The 15,799-nt window shown below is 36.9% G+C and overlaps 1 protein-coding gene across 6 annotated transcripts in view; it reads right to left on the reverse strand.

Annotated features, from left to right (window-relative positions):
- Positions 1 to 15,799, reverse strand: part of LOC5574982 — a 157,758-nt gene that overhangs the window by 43,961 nt on the left and 97,998 nt on the right. For 3 of the 6 annotated variants that reach the window (XM_021842032.1, XM_021842027.1, XM_021842025.1), the window contains exon 1: positions 12,281 to 12,457. The exons of 2 other annotated variants lie outside the window; for them this stretch is intronic. The gene's annotated coding sequence lies outside the window, so the exon portion shown is untranslated. Of the gene's footprint in view, positions 1 to 12,225; positions 12,249 to 12,280; positions 12,458 to 15,799 lie in introns of those variants that run through there. One more of the 6 variants, XM_021842029.1, reaches the window with a different exon arrangement.

A 15,799-nucleotide genomic window follows, 5' to 3' on the forward strand; every position in this document is an offset into this window, starting at 1 on the left:
CCCGAAGACGTTGAAGGTTTGTATTAACTTTTATAGAAAAAATACAATAATAATACTCTTAACACCGGTATAAATAACCATATCCACATTGATGCTACAATTTTATTTGATGTTTCTGTAGAAGACTATACATACATATAAAACTTAAAGAATGTACATAAATTTATCGATATCTCTTGTACTCGGACTAGTTTGCCCACTTCAGCAATTTTCTTCTCTATGGTTTGAAAAATGCGTTTGGAATTAGAAATTAAAAGTTTGTAGTTACATAAAATTTATACTGTGTTTAGAACATTATTTCGAATTTCTTCCAAAGTAATTTCCAAATAGTCCTACATCTACTTAAATGATCACCGAAATTCCTGAAAATTTGTCTGAAATCTATTTTTATTATAAAGATTGTTAAAACATATGCGGGAGATGAGATTTGCAAACTTTTTTTGCAATTTGAATCACCCTAGTAGGATCACTGTTCAGTTGGAATTTGCGATAAGAAAAATGCTGTTCAAACATAAGACTCGATGCGTCTACAGGTAACCGCATTGAATGCTCGATGCGGTTTCGCGTTTGTTATCTCAACGAACAGATTTTTGTTCAGCGAGCTTCAGCTTTGCAGCCTCAACAACCGTCTTCGAATTTCAAGAAAATTCACTAATTTTACTTTCGTTACTGGCGTTAGATCTGTATCCAAGATGCTTAGTAGTACTGTCTGATTTGATATTTGAAGATGTGCTATTTTTATCTTTCTGTTCGAATGAGATAGCATTGCCTATCTTTTACGACAAATCCAAAAAGTGCAGGTTTTCTATAACGGAAAAAAGCTTCAAGTGGCTTTGCGAGAGATGACATTATCAGTAAATCGTCAGCCGCGTTATCAGCAAGTACATAGCATGTTGAGAAACTGATGAAGAGAAGCAAAATGTGCATAGGTTGAGTCATGAATTTGACTGTTATTTGTGACGGTGGTTATATTTGCGTCATTTAGATTCTGGACGAGCGTTATTCAACTCATTACTGCAACATGAGTTATTTTTGAATGCAATATTTGATTTAACAACAAGTCTCAATCTATTTAAGAACATATCAGACTGAAATATACCCTTAGCATAAACTATGCAATTGGTTAAATGGACAAATTGAAGTGAAATTTGCAAAAAAGTTACACGTCTTCTGACCACTTGCAAACTAAAAATTACAATAAAGCATTTGTGTTCAATCAGTATTTTTAGCAATCACGGTAGTCGACACGTTTTCGTTTACATTCGACAGCATTTGCCGTCAGCATTCACAGTACGAGCGATCAAACGAACGTACGAAAGAAACATGTCAATTGAATGCAGCTGACCACGATGGCGTCACCAGAAAATGGTACGGTTTTGTTTATTTCTATCATTTTTCGTGATAAGGGCTCCTTTCATTGTATGTGGGTTTCATTGGACATCACAAGAAATTATTTTTGTTGTTCATGATCGGACATTTGTAAAATCTATGCAAAAATCACGATTTATGAAAATGTCATTGTACTGTATTGGAGAAAAATCTTGAAGATTTATGTGTCTTTCTTATGATATTTATGATTTGCAAACATCGGATTGATGTCCTTTTCCAGGATTCCAGAATCGGTTCTAGGATATTCCGGAAATAGTTGTAGATGGCCCTATATTGCATACAATTACTTAATTTGTAAAGTATTACAATTCTGTTATAAAATCTTGAAGATTGATGTATCGCTCGCATAATGTGGTTTGTGCTGATTGAATTTTGGTCCCCAACTGATGCCCCAGGAATCGGTTCCAAGGGAATCCGGAGCTGGCCAGAATGATAATGAATTGAAATAGTTGGAATATACTAATGGTTTATGATTCAGTTACAATCACTAGCTTTATTTGATCCGTGCAAAATAATCATGGGAATGTCTCAAACAACCTTCGGACAGACTCCACGAAACATCCGTATAAATCCGGAACCAACCGTCCGACTGAGGTTCCCAGTACAGGTCACGAAACATAAATAGTGTTGTGGTGTTGTGTCAAAATGTTATTGAAATCGGCCTAAAATACATACGTACGAGAATTTAAAAAGAAAAATACGTTTCTACATGTTCGGATGTTAAACAGCTGCCCATGTTTAAAAACATTAATTTTTGCTTCAAAACTCAACTAGGCCGTAACTGGTACACCTACCCCAATTAATTTTCACCAAAACCCGTTCAAATTCAGTTACAGCATATTTTTTTCTCGTCAATAACAAATAATTCAAATGAATCTTCTTGCCTAAGGTTGTCTATACGATAGTTTTTTGAAAAAGTTGTGAGCCAAAATATGTATGAAAACAGCATTTCTGTTACAAGTTTGCTCTATGAGAACCACAAAAAAGTTACTTTGCCCAAAATAGAGTCTTCAACCCCAAATCATGTTCCAAAACAATGTTGATGGATAAAAATAGTAAAATATTGAGAATGCGTAATTTCTGTCATTATTTTTCAAATCTGGACCACTGTGGGACGCAAAGTTTAAATTCCATCTGAAACCTTTTCAGAAATCTCACGAGGAATACCTCCAATAATTCTGCTATCAGTCCTTCTTTCTAAATATTCGCCTCCCTTCAGGAAGCCTTTTTTAGAAATACAGTGGGATTCCGTTTTTGGCATGCTTTATTTTGGCACTCCCCGATTTTGGCAACAAAGTGGATCCGTTTTTGGCAACATTTTTGAAAAATAAAAAAAAAACCGTTAGAATTTTTGAATTTTAGTAAATATCATTGTGTCTTTTATTTTAGTAATTTGAAAATCAAGTCAGCTTCACACTTACTGCATTACAGATCTTAATTTTCGTTGGTATTCTCCCAAATTGAACCAACTGCTAAAAGTATCGTAAGCGATTATTTAATTCTAGACGGTCGTGTGCTCGCAACGTTCTAAGAAGTCTTTAATCTCTATGAGTATATACTCGTAGATAAAACTAGAGTTCCAACATATTTTATCAAGAATTTACGCTGTATGACCAGCCCACTTGAGAATGCCGGTAGATGCTATAGTTGATAAAAAATATTTTGTCTTCAATTTTGGGAAAGCTCGTTTGAACAAAGCAAGCATTGACAAAAGAGCAACAAAAAGTCTTTGACTCACACAGAGTTTCATTCATGTCGCTTTTTCAGCTCACTATACTTTTTATTGTGGAATTACATGCATTGCGTTGTAAAAGCATACCACCACAATAGCGGCAGACCAAGCAAAATATTGTGTCTCTTAAATTTATATAGAATTCCACAAAGTAAACTGCGTATTTCAAATCAATTCGTTCAGGATTCAGAAGTGTCAACATATAATTCATAACCGTGACAATATTTAGAGCAATAAATGACCCACCACATTATTTTATACGCCGTTTGTAGCGTCACCATGACAAATTGGAACACAGTCTAAACTAAAATTAATTCTCAATAATAACCTTATAGCGTGCAATGAGTACGATAGACACTCTGTATGACGTTCGACTCATTTAGAAAAGATTCAATATTTTGTACCAATGTTACTCAGGCTGGAGTAAAAGCGTAACTTCTAAAACACTATTAAAACTTATTTCAAATTGTATAGTGATGAGAATCTTATTGGTGCATTCTACGAAATAATGCGCCACAGTTATGGAGTGCTCATGCAGCTTGTGGATCGTCTGTTGAGTACCACTGTTCTATACCATTTTGTAATTAATTTTAGAGAAATTGTACATCCATATTTCTATAGACATTTATATTGAAGGGTAAGTCAATAAACTTTTTTTAAATTTCATGTCCTGATTTGAACTGTTTCTGTGTGCCTTTTTAAATGTAGTCAATCATTTGATCTTATCCTTGCCATGCAAGAAATATAATTTTGAGTCTTTTTCATACTGTCAATTTTGATGCTTGGGCTTAAAAGATAAATTGATTTGCTATGCTTATATTTCTAATGAAATGTATTGTATTTTTGAATTCTAACACTGCTTTGAGGAATTCTCGCTAAACATTACTAAAGGACCTATGTACAAATGAGGGATTCTCTCCTCTCTCGCTTTGTCTAGTTCTAGGATAAAGGTCACTTATGCGATTATTGTTTTGCATTGTCTATGTATACAAATAATATAAACATCATTTCAGCAATGAAAAGTGTGTGGAAGGTCTGTCACGATTAATATGACGGGTCTATAGAATTACAGCATATTTATTTATTTATTTATTTATTTATCCTTCGGAAATCTACTTCGAAATTGACCGTTCGGAAGTCTGGCAATCATTTGGTTCCATAATGATGATGATAACAACGTCCATATGATTCTCTCGAAGTTAAAAAAGTGGGTTCCGATTTTGGCACGATTTTTAATTCAAATTTCTCTAAAGAGCCCATAAGGTTTACATAGAACATGGGACAAGTAGGTGTAGAAGGCTCAAAATACTTCCCACTGTTAATATTTGTTACAGAATTCCTACAGAAATTCATTCAATATTTCAAAATGAATTACATAACTCTCTCTTGAAATGCACTTGCACTGATTTTGCATAATACAGTCATTCAAAAACATTAAATTGTGGGTTGTCAATTTGTTTTGCAAAGTTGTTCACATTCTGATGTTACACAATTTGGTAGAAGACATCAACCACTCACAACTAACAGTTTTTGAAAATTGAATAAAAAAATAAACTCTCGATAAAATACTTTTGTCTTTGAACAATCATTTAAAACTCTATGAAAAATTATTGGACCTCAATGAATGCACTACAGGCAAAACTTCAGGTATTTAGTTCGTCAATCAAATTTCAGGATTCAATTCGGACTACTTTTGAATGGGAAAACAGCATTTTTTGGTTACTAGCTTTTGTCACTGACTGTGTATACCTCTGGGTTCGAATTCTGAGACAATTGAGAGTGTCTCTCACTTATCGCTGTCTGTAACAATCATGATCCGCAACACATAATGAGAGTCTGTTTATCGTTTACTGCTGACTGTATCGGGAGGATAACAGTTCATGATAAGATCCATCTAAACAAGCTCCGAATCTAGGGAGCACAATCGTTATAGCATGCTCGAGGATTGTCTATCATGCCAATGAAGTAAAACACCTACCCCCAATGGTTAATATTCGAGAAAAATGGGTTTCATCATTGCTCTCTCTTTGGAGATTTTTCTCGCAGATGGTGGTTATCAAGCTTGTTACAACTTGCAAATCATTGCCGATCATGGACCGATACAGATGCGATTTATTTTCTTCGCTTGCTTTAATCGTGCTTCGAAATCAATTGAGAACGAATTTTGCAATGCCTGATCTCCCTAATTCGATGGTTTCTCAACATCGAGTTAAAAAGAGTTGACTGAAGTTCCTATGTGATTGAATTTATGCACTGCCTCATCGGAGAATGTTACCCCTTATATCCTACGTTTACCGTCACATAGAATGACAAATTATGGTAGGGTTAAATGATTTAGTCACCCAAACCAATTCCCCATTCTGTGTGGGTATTAGTTACTGAACACCCTTTCTCTCACACTTGCTCCACCGTGCAAGAGCTAAATTCCAAACTGCATATACTTTCATATTTTATTACCACAACCAACGGCGTCGTCGTCGCCATCATCGCCATCGCCATCATCTGAAAGTCAAATCAATTGAGGCGATTATTGCTACCACTGAATACCCTAGGAAAGCAAACCGCACTCAGAATGAGGTCCATTTCCAGTGCGATGCGAATAAACTCTACGCTTGTACACAGCAAAAAAAAGGTAATATCACATCATTCTAGTAGCTGCACATCAGTCTCGTCCCGTCTTTTAAACGTACAAAATAAGTTGAAAACGGTTGAAAGTCCAGGTTTAGCAATCAATAGATCCGGTTTGAGAAATTATAGAAAAAGATGTGAATGTTTGAGCGGGAATTGAATACTGTTATTGCGAGTGAGAACCACCTCCGATAACTCTCGTCCATCTCACCACGCTGAAGGATGTAAGTTCAAGTGAAAGCAATTCTTTCAGCATGGTGAGATGGCCGTGAAGTATCCGGCATGGCTCCCACTCACTAGAATAAGGTTTAGATTTTGCTCAAGCTTCTACATTTTTTTTGTTAATTTCTGAAATCGATTCTATCTATTACTAGACTTGGATTTTCAACTACCGTCAGCTGATTTTGAACGTTTAAAATATGTATTGTACACCATAGTTGCGACAGGACGGATGTGCTGCTACTAGAATCATGTGATATTACAATTTATTTGTTGCTGTGTAGAGGAAGAGAAAAGTGGTTCTCCCATACAGAATTAACCCGATTGCATCAATTAGGCAGCGCCGACTAACTTCCTGCCCACACTGATGAAGAAATGCTCCACCAGTTTTCCATCACTTTGGGCTATGATGTATGACGTGAAACACAGTTAAGTCCAACAAACCGCCAACGCGCTTCACTGCGCACTCTGGTTTTCGTCTAACATCTTCCAGATTGACGATTACGATGAATCGCCACCACCAAATTTTTCGTGCACTCTTACAACGTTTTTTCTTCCAATGTGTCCCTACTGGGACAGAGCTTGCTTCTCAGCTTGTGATCTAAGAGCTCTTCCAGTTGTTAACTGAGTTGTCGACTGACCATTTTTGCATTCGTATATAGTGTGGCAGATACAAAGATACTTTATGCCCAGGGAAGTAAAGGAAATTTCCATTATGAAAATATCCTCTACTAATTTGGAATCGAATCCATACACCTTCGGCATAGCTAGCCGCGAACGTTACCACAAGGCAACGAGAGAACACTATTTCTATCGGGGTTCCAAATTAATCTGCAGACATCAATCAACACCATTATTTCACACAGGTTCGAAGTTTTTCCAGCACTTGTATCGCCATCTATTTTTCCCTAACTAGCTTAACAGCCCTACTTCCTTCACCTTGAGTGTGGCCAGTCCTTGAGAACGCATGGTCGGTACGTTCCTACCAAAAGCCCAAAGTAATGGTCCGTGGAGGCCATTATAAATTCATGGCACACAGCACGAACGTACTATACGCTCAACGGGAAAAATATGGTATACCGTGGAGTATACGTCTCTCGTTATGCCGTTGTTGATAAACTGCTAACTGCCACACGCCAATAGAGGGATATTTGTCGGTTGCGATACCGAGCAAATTTCGCCCTGGTTGGACTTCATTTTCTTTCGTTGTTTTCGACAGCATTGAATCGCAGAATTTGCAGGTCACGAAAAAGTTACATGTTTTCCGATTAATTAAAGTCAGGACTAAAAAAGGACTTATTTGGATTTTTTCTGTCAGTTTTCAAAGTGCGTGTTTCGTAAAATTGTCCTGATATCTACTGAATTGTTTTATTTGCAATTTGTATTTAGAGAATCAACGGATGTTAAAAATTCCAAGACCTAAAAAAATGCTTGAAAAAAACTTTTAACAAGCAAAATTTAACATTCTTCCAAAAACTTATAAGCAGGTATCACTGAATTCGTTTTCAATTGATTTCGAAGCACGAACAAAGCAAGCGAACAAAAACATTACATTTGTATCGGTTTATGATCGGCAATGTTTCGCAAGTTGTAACAAGCTTGATAAATGTTAGCAAAGGAGAGCCCCAAAAAGAGAGCGATGATGAAACCCATTTTTCTCACATATTTACCATTCGGGGTAGGTGCTTTACATCACAGGCATGACGAACAATCCCTGAGCATCCTATAGCAATAGTGCCCACCACGTTTAAAGCTTGTTTAAATGGATTTTATTATGCACTATTATCCCCCCGATATAATCAGAGCTGTAGCAGTAGAGATGAACAGACACTCATGATGTGTTGCGGATCATGATTGTTACAGAGAGCGATAAGTGAGAGATACTTTCAATTTTCTCAGAATTCAACCCCTGCTTATAATATCAAAGTACATAAACATGTACAGAGCTTTCAAAATTTTCTAGCTTTAAGTCAAAAACATTGAAAAGAGGTCGCATTTTTAGCTGAGATTTTTAAATTGAAATTGTTGGACTATGATTCGATTTCCTTCTTCTCATAGAATCATAAGTTGAATTCGAGAAGAAATTTGTGGTGGACTTCCTAGCGCAAAATGGTAAACATCAACTTTTTCCGTCATTTGAAACCAAAATTTGAATATACTTTTTTAGCTTTCATAGCTTTTCAATGCACTAGACCGCAAGTGCATCTGCTTCAAATTGGCTTGGGGAAATTGGCTTGCAATAAGTTCAATTGTTTTGCCATTGGAGATTTTAATGTTAATCATCGCTTGTGGAACAAGCTGTTGGATATACCCATATGGCTTATTGGCAGAATACTTTGATTGCAGGACCTATAGCGACTGTGTGCCTTGAAAATAGGAACTTTAGAAAAGATACCGTACAGAAACAAAAAACATTCCGAAAAAAATACCAAACTGGAATCAGAAAAACGACGAACTCAATAGGAACCAGAAGAGTAGAGTTCGATAGCTCATCATAGAATTAGAGCAGACATTTCCCCAAGATCAAAGTTTTTTTTTAATGCTAGTGCTAGTATTACTGACTGCCCATATTACTGTATGTATTTTTCATGGTTTTCTCTGGGAACCTCATCAGATATAAATTCAGGTATTTGCCCAAAGTTTCGGAAATTATTCCGAAAATTTATTCAGGAGTTTATTTAGTGATTATTTCTTACGGAAATCCTCCCAGAATTTTCCTAAGGAATTTCGTCAATTCAACCTCGATTTTCCCAAGGAAAATCACAGAAATTATCTAACAGATCATCAAGAATTTTGCCAGTGATTGTTCAATCGATCTTAAAAAATCAACTGACAACTCCTCCAAAGATGCCTCCGGGAATTTCTTAGGATTTTACATGGAAATTGTCTGTTTAGGTTTCTTTAAGAGTTCAACTGGGAATTCATTTAAGGATGCCTGAAATGTCTCCAAATAAACGCCAAGGAAAGATTTCTGATGAAATCCCGTAAAGGTTTCTTACGAGAATCCTGTAAGGTTTCTGATGAAAAACAGTTTATGGTGACAATACTGGAAGGTTTCTGATGAAAATCCAGGAAATATTATAATGATCCTGATTTCAGATGAGTTCTTCGCAATGTTTCTGACGAAAGGAATCTAGGACTAGAAAGGAATCTGCTGCAAATATTTCAAGGATTTCGATGAATCTTCTGGATGAATTTTGATAAGTATTTTGGAAGGATGGGCTCTGTTGAGAACCCTGGAAAGATCCTTTGAATAATCCTTGAAACTTTATATGGAGAACCCTGGAAGGATTTTTAAGGAAATATTTAAAGAAGTGTGGTTGGAATCCTAAAAGGAGTATTCTGAAAATTGATTTGGAAGGGAGAGACAAGAATCCTGGAACGAATCTGATGCAGATTCGACATCGTTGCTGTTGAAATCCTGGAGCGATTCTGATGAGAATCGTGAGAGAATTCTGATGTGATCTTTGAAACATTCCTGATGAGAATCCTGGCAAGATTTCTGATGTCAATCGTACGAGGATTCTGATAAGCATTCCGAGAGAATTCTGATGTGAATCCTGAGGAAATTTTGAGAATCTTGGGAGGATTCTTATTAGATTCCTGGAAAAGAGAATTTTCAAATAATTCCAATGAAGAACTTGATACAAGTTTGATGTTTATTCTGGGAAAATGCTGATGAACCTGAGAGGATTTTAAAGAGAATCCCTGAAATATTTTGATGGGAATCTTAAGAGAATTTTGATAAGACTCCCAAGAGGATTTTGATGATGATCCCAAGAGGATGCTTCTGTGATGAAAATTCTGAGAGTACCCTGAGAAAATTCTGAAGAGATTCCTTAGAGAATTTAATTGATAATCCTGCGAGGCAGCTGATGTGAATACTGTAAGGAATTATAAGTGAATCCCGCGAATATGCTGATGAGATTCCTGCTAGAATTCTGATTAGAATCATGAAACGATTCTGATGAGAATCCTACGAGAAATCTAATAAGCATCTTGAGAAAATACTGATGAGAAAGATCCCTGAGAAGATTAATCAGAAACTTTATGGGATTCTCATCATCAGAATCAAAATTTCAAAAATAAATAATTGGAACGTTGTTACTAAACCTGCGTTTCAGTACAATGATCGAATATATTCAAAACACTCAAATTTAGATTCCAATTGTTTTACTTTCACGAAAAAGTTGAATATTATATTTCTCGTGATGAGAATTTTTTCTAGTCTTCATTTATTTGCCTATTCATATTTCGTTCAAAATATGAATTACAATTAAGAAACGAAATATCGAGGCTACTAAACACAACCTAAAATGGTCCCCTTACGTCCAGAATGTCCCAACTTATAACTAAAAGTTTTAATTTGAAAAAATGTGTTATTCAACATTTGATTTGGGTTGGCACTCCTGGATCACATACTAAGACTTCCGGCCTCCTATATCTGAACATGCCAAAGTGATAATAGAACGTGGATCATACTATATTCAAATACTTTCACATTCGAAATATATTTAAATTTTAACAAGAATCACTGGTGGAATAGGTGGTGTGCGTGCACTAAATTCCCGGTCGAAAACTGTTCAAATTTTGAGAATTAATGCAAAAAAGGGAGTCCACGCCTTTTAAGGGTTAATCTTCTTGCATTGAAATTATCATTTGAACATGCAAAGCTTTCTTTTTTGAAATTTTGTGGTATAAAAAACAAAATGCTTTCTTACTTTTTGGTACAGTTGTGTTCAGAATAATAGTAGTGAAAGACGATTTTCATACAAAATGCTCAACTTTGGCATGCTGTAACTTTGTTTCCATATGAGCAAACGGCATGAAATTTTGGCAGTGAACTACAAATATACTCAATTTCATTAGCACAAGATTTGAAAATTTTCACACTACCGGCTAAAAAGTAAAGCACCAGGTGAAATCGCTCAAAATGATAGTAGATTTAATAATTTAAATATCTCTCGCATACTCTGAGATAACGCCCTAAAAGCCGTTGGTAGCCACGTGTGTAGCTCGTTGTTTCTGAGCAAAAAAAAAGAATAAGCATCCAAACCAACATCACGGGCAGGTAGATAATGATCCTTACTTTCCCATAGCGTTGTTAAATAACGTGAAAATCCATTCAAATGCTCAGAAACAACGAGCTACACACATGGTTACCAATGGCTTTTAGGGCGAGATCAGAAGTTATGCGAGATCTGCTGTATTTTGAGTTTTTGAATTTTTCTTTATTCATCATTTCAACCATTTCCAACTAAGCTATGAATGTATAAACAAGCCAATTTTTTTTTGAAATAAAATTGTTGCTGAACAAAAATTTACAAAAGAAAAACTACTATTATTTTGAGCGATTTCACCTGGCGCTTAACTTTTTAGCCGGTAGTGTGAAATTTTTCAAATTTTGTGATAATGAAATTGAGTATATTTGTAATGCACTGCCAAAATTTCATGCCGACATTGTTTCCTACGTTATTTTGAGAATACTAATCAAAAAAATCATGCGCCATTTTGTTTTTAGTCTGACCAGATAAATCATATCAGTAAATTGTGTTTCTGTTGTCTGCCAAAATCAAAAACTTCAACCGAATAAACGAAATAACAGGAAAAAAAATCCATGCAATATCCTAATCTGATATTGAAGATAGCCGATAGTGGAAAAAATAGTTGTTTAATAAGAGCTGATGGAATTGGAACCTAACTGATTACATTTTGCTCATCAACCATTGGTGGTAGCAGATCACTTTACAGTTACTAATGTACATCGGCCCAAAAGTAATGAATTCCTTGAGCATTACTCTTAATCATCATTTTACGTCGCCTGACTCGAATTTTTATGCCACACGTCCCCGTTGTTGCTCCGATTTTTTTTTCGCCTTCCTGTGACATAGACATTTGCGCAACGAATCGTACACTTGAGCCCATTGCTAAGCCGCCAACTGGGTTGCACTGGCATTTTTTCAAATCAAGAACACAAAGATTTGCTTTGACGAAGAATCATCCGACAGCGCCGACACTTTTTCTTTCTTCTTGGCATTACGTCCTCAAGGGGCACAGAACCTCTTCTCAATTTAATGAGTACTTTCACCATTATAGAGCTTTCTTCGTATTCGTATATCGTGTGGCAGATTGATACTCTACGTCCAGTGCAGCCAAGAAAATTTCCATTACGAAAAGATCCTTGTTGTTATAATAATTGCTACATTTCATTTCTATAAATATCCAACACTTTTTCGCTTGTTAGTCAATAACAACACCTTCACTTTATCCGTTCTTCGGAATCGATTCTTGAACCAATTAGGGATTATTCACCTTCCAACCGGTAATTAACTGCCGAACGTTATTGATTACGTCACCGAACCTGCCGATTCGTATGAATCCATTTTCATCTTGCCGAAAAGCCTAAAGTAGAACTTTTTCCCGAACGTAACTCGCGACGACGAAGACGACGACGCACGGTTCAAATCTCAAACGGCGACTAAGTGCGAGAATTCGTTCGTTCGTTCGTTCCCATATGGCACAACGGGGCAGGGCAGACCGCTATATGATCAGGCACTTTTCGCGAGAAATTTTCGCGCACACATAAACACCCCTTGTCCCGATGTTGCTTCGTTCTGGTGATTTTTATGAGCATGTATTTACAAACATTGGACCAGTGGTTTCCAAAGTGGGCGAATTTGCCCTTCTGTTGCATGCTCCTGTGGAGCGAGCAACGAAATCTGGATCAAATTATATCTTTATCGTTTATCAAAACGAATCCGTTCCCATATCCAAACTTGCAGTGTTTTCTTGTGGAAGTACAGAGGACTCCTCGGCTTCCATAAAGCAAGTAACACGTCAACATTTCCCTCCCATCACCAAATTGAACTGCACTCGGACGTAGCCGGCGCCGTTATTGTTATAATAATGAGAGCACCACATTGGAAATGCTACTGATCCTGAGTAGCGTATCTTGGTTCTCTGTGTAAGCATAGATGTTCTCGTCGTGCAATAAAGGAGAACAACTGCGGGCGATCAACCATGCTCATGCTCAGCGAAGTACATAGAGATTGAATCAGATATTAAAACTTCAAATCATGGGACGATTCAAAAAACTATTAGCCTTAAGGGATCGAAAGTCCAAAAAGTTTGGGAAACACTGCATTGGACGGTCGGTCGCTTGGGAGGACGTTCTCGTCGTTGCCGATACACGGAAACGTGAAGCAGCAGCAAGGCGGTGCGTGAGGTTCTTCCCATTCGTTCCCATTTGCATCTCGTGAGATGTGTGATACTTTTTTCGCGCTGCTACTAGCTTCTAGCTTTCTCGAGATGAACGAATGAAACTCAAAGATTCTCTCCCCGCACTACTACAAATTGTTTCGTCACGGAAATGGCCGTTTAAGTATGGCACACAGTATTTCACACACGAGACTTGGCGGGCCCTATCAACCGCAAACACTACAGTAAACCGTATAGAGAGGCACATTATGTCGGATGGCGGTGGCAATGCTATACAGTCAAGTCAGCGTTAACGGGCCTTTTCCTGTCCGCTTGAACCCGGTCTCTAAAGTGATCAAATTGAAACCATTCTGATGGTTTGCGTTGTATGTGTATAAGGTTGCAAGCGCAATCAGACGTCAAGAAGTGCAGATAAGACACGCGCAACAACAGTGAGATCTCCTGTAGGACGCTGCCACCCACTTATACCCAATAGATTCAGAAGAAATTCTATAGGTAATAAGTCATATTGGGTGATGTATGAATATAATTTAGTGAATGCTACATGAGGAACATGTTTGTGTTGTTTTACTTAACTACACTTTTCTAAACGTGGAAAAAATGGAAGAAAGGACGTTTCTCCGGAATGCAAAGGGTGAAATGGATAATGTTGATAGTTGCATCGAAATGAGCAATCAGTTCGATGCTCTAGACAAATTTTCCGATTACCAAATCGAAGCAGCCTCTAGCCCAGGGTATTTGATACAAGTGAGGAAGCAAAGAGTGCCACCTAACGTGGTCAGTTGTTCCGAATTTGGGGGATTTAGGCAGGAGATCTTAAACTCCATTAGGGTATTCAAGGTCTCCTTCCAAATCGCAAAGAAAAGAGACTGTCGCGTTTTGCTGGACACTCTTAAAGATCGCGAACTTCTTCTCAAACAACTTGAAGAGAAGAAGCACAAATTTTTTACTCATGACGACAAAACTAAACGTTTGTTCAAAGTCGTCTTGAAAGGTCTCTCAAGTGTCGGTGGATGAAGAGATCAAAAATGGAATAAATGATTTACTTGGATTTTCCCCAGTCGAAGTAATCATTATGAAAAAGAGAACCCAATCTGGTTCATGATTTACGGAGGTTCTTCTCACGCTAAGGACGTCTGTCCAGTTAAGGAAGATACCGATAAGTTCATATGCGCCAATTGCGGAGGCAATCATAGGTCAAATTTTGGGCTTGCCTTCCGCGTAGACGAGTCGTCGAGGCTCGTGCCAGGCAGATGAACGGTAATGTCCGTTACGATAACGGTCATTTCCGGAATTTCCCTGGTAGAGCATCGAACAATGCTCATTATTCAGTTAACGATCGCTTGATACCCATCAGGAAGATTATAATCATGCTCATTCACAAACTAATTTTAATCCGTCGGGTAGCCGTTCGCATCTTTGAATTTCGAATGGAAAGGAAAATCCTTTGCCGATATCGTAGCAGGTAATTTGAACTCCTCCCCTATTCGTTCCGCCCTTTTCATACTACGAATAACCGTTCTAATTGTTTCATATCAAATGAAAAAAAAAAACCCTGCCGCCAAAGGAAACTTCTACTCCGCCTCTTCGTCTACCAAAAATTATAAGGGAAAATCATCAGATAATGTACCCACTTCAAGTGATATGTCTGCCTCTGATTTTATTTTTCTAACTGAACAATTAAATCAAACACAGTACCAAAAAATAATGTGATTTACGTCTTTTGGGATGCACATAAAAGAAGCGAGCCGAATAACGTACATTTGTGTCGAATTTCAAATACGTTAGTGATTGATTCGGAAAATGACGATCACAGTTCCATCGTTTTCGTGTCCTTCAACATGTAAAATCACATTTTTTGTTCAATTCATCTTCATAGACGCGTTTTTGTGTCGTTTCATCAATTACATCATGTGTCATTCAGTCATAACCAGAATTACGTCCAGAGTAATTTTCATTATTTTTAAGAGTGAATGATTGATACAATATTCAAAGCCACCACTATGACTGAAGCAGTTCAAGTTGGTGTAAAATGTACAAATCAAATTGTTATTGGATTACGTTTTTCTAATGGATCCAATGAATAGTAATTAAAATATTTTAAATTGGAATGCTCGTTATTTGAATGGTAAAGAGGACGAGCTGTTTAATTTTCTTACAGCTAATAACGTGCATATAGCAGTAATTACTGAAACCTATTTAAAACCTGGATCTAAACTCAAAAGATATCCTAACTTTTTTGTTTATCGTAATGATCGACTTGATGGGGCATGTGGGGGAGTTGCAATCATCATTCATAGGCGTACAAAACATCAACTTTTTTCGTCATTTGAAACTCAAGTTTTTGAAACTTTAGGTGTTTCTGTTGAAACACAGCTTGGTAAATATACTTTCATAGCTGCCTATTTACCTTTTCAATGCTCTGGACAGCAAGTTAATTTGCTGACTTGCAAATTGACTCGTAATTAGTCAATTTTGTTATGTCATTGATGACTTTAATGCCAAACATCGATCATGGAATAATTCATAAAGTAATTTCAACGGCAGAATTTTGTTTGATGAGTGCTCTTCAGGATATTTCTCAACTCAATACCCTGATAGCCCTACGTGTTT

This window comes from Aedes aegypti, chromosome 1, assembly GCF_002204515.2.
Source record: "Aedes aegypti strain LVP_AGWG chromosome 1, AaegL5.0 Primary Assembly, whole genome shotgun sequence".
Classification (NCBI taxonomy): Eukaryota; Metazoa; Arthropoda; class Insecta; order Diptera; family Culicidae; genus Aedes; species Aedes aegypti.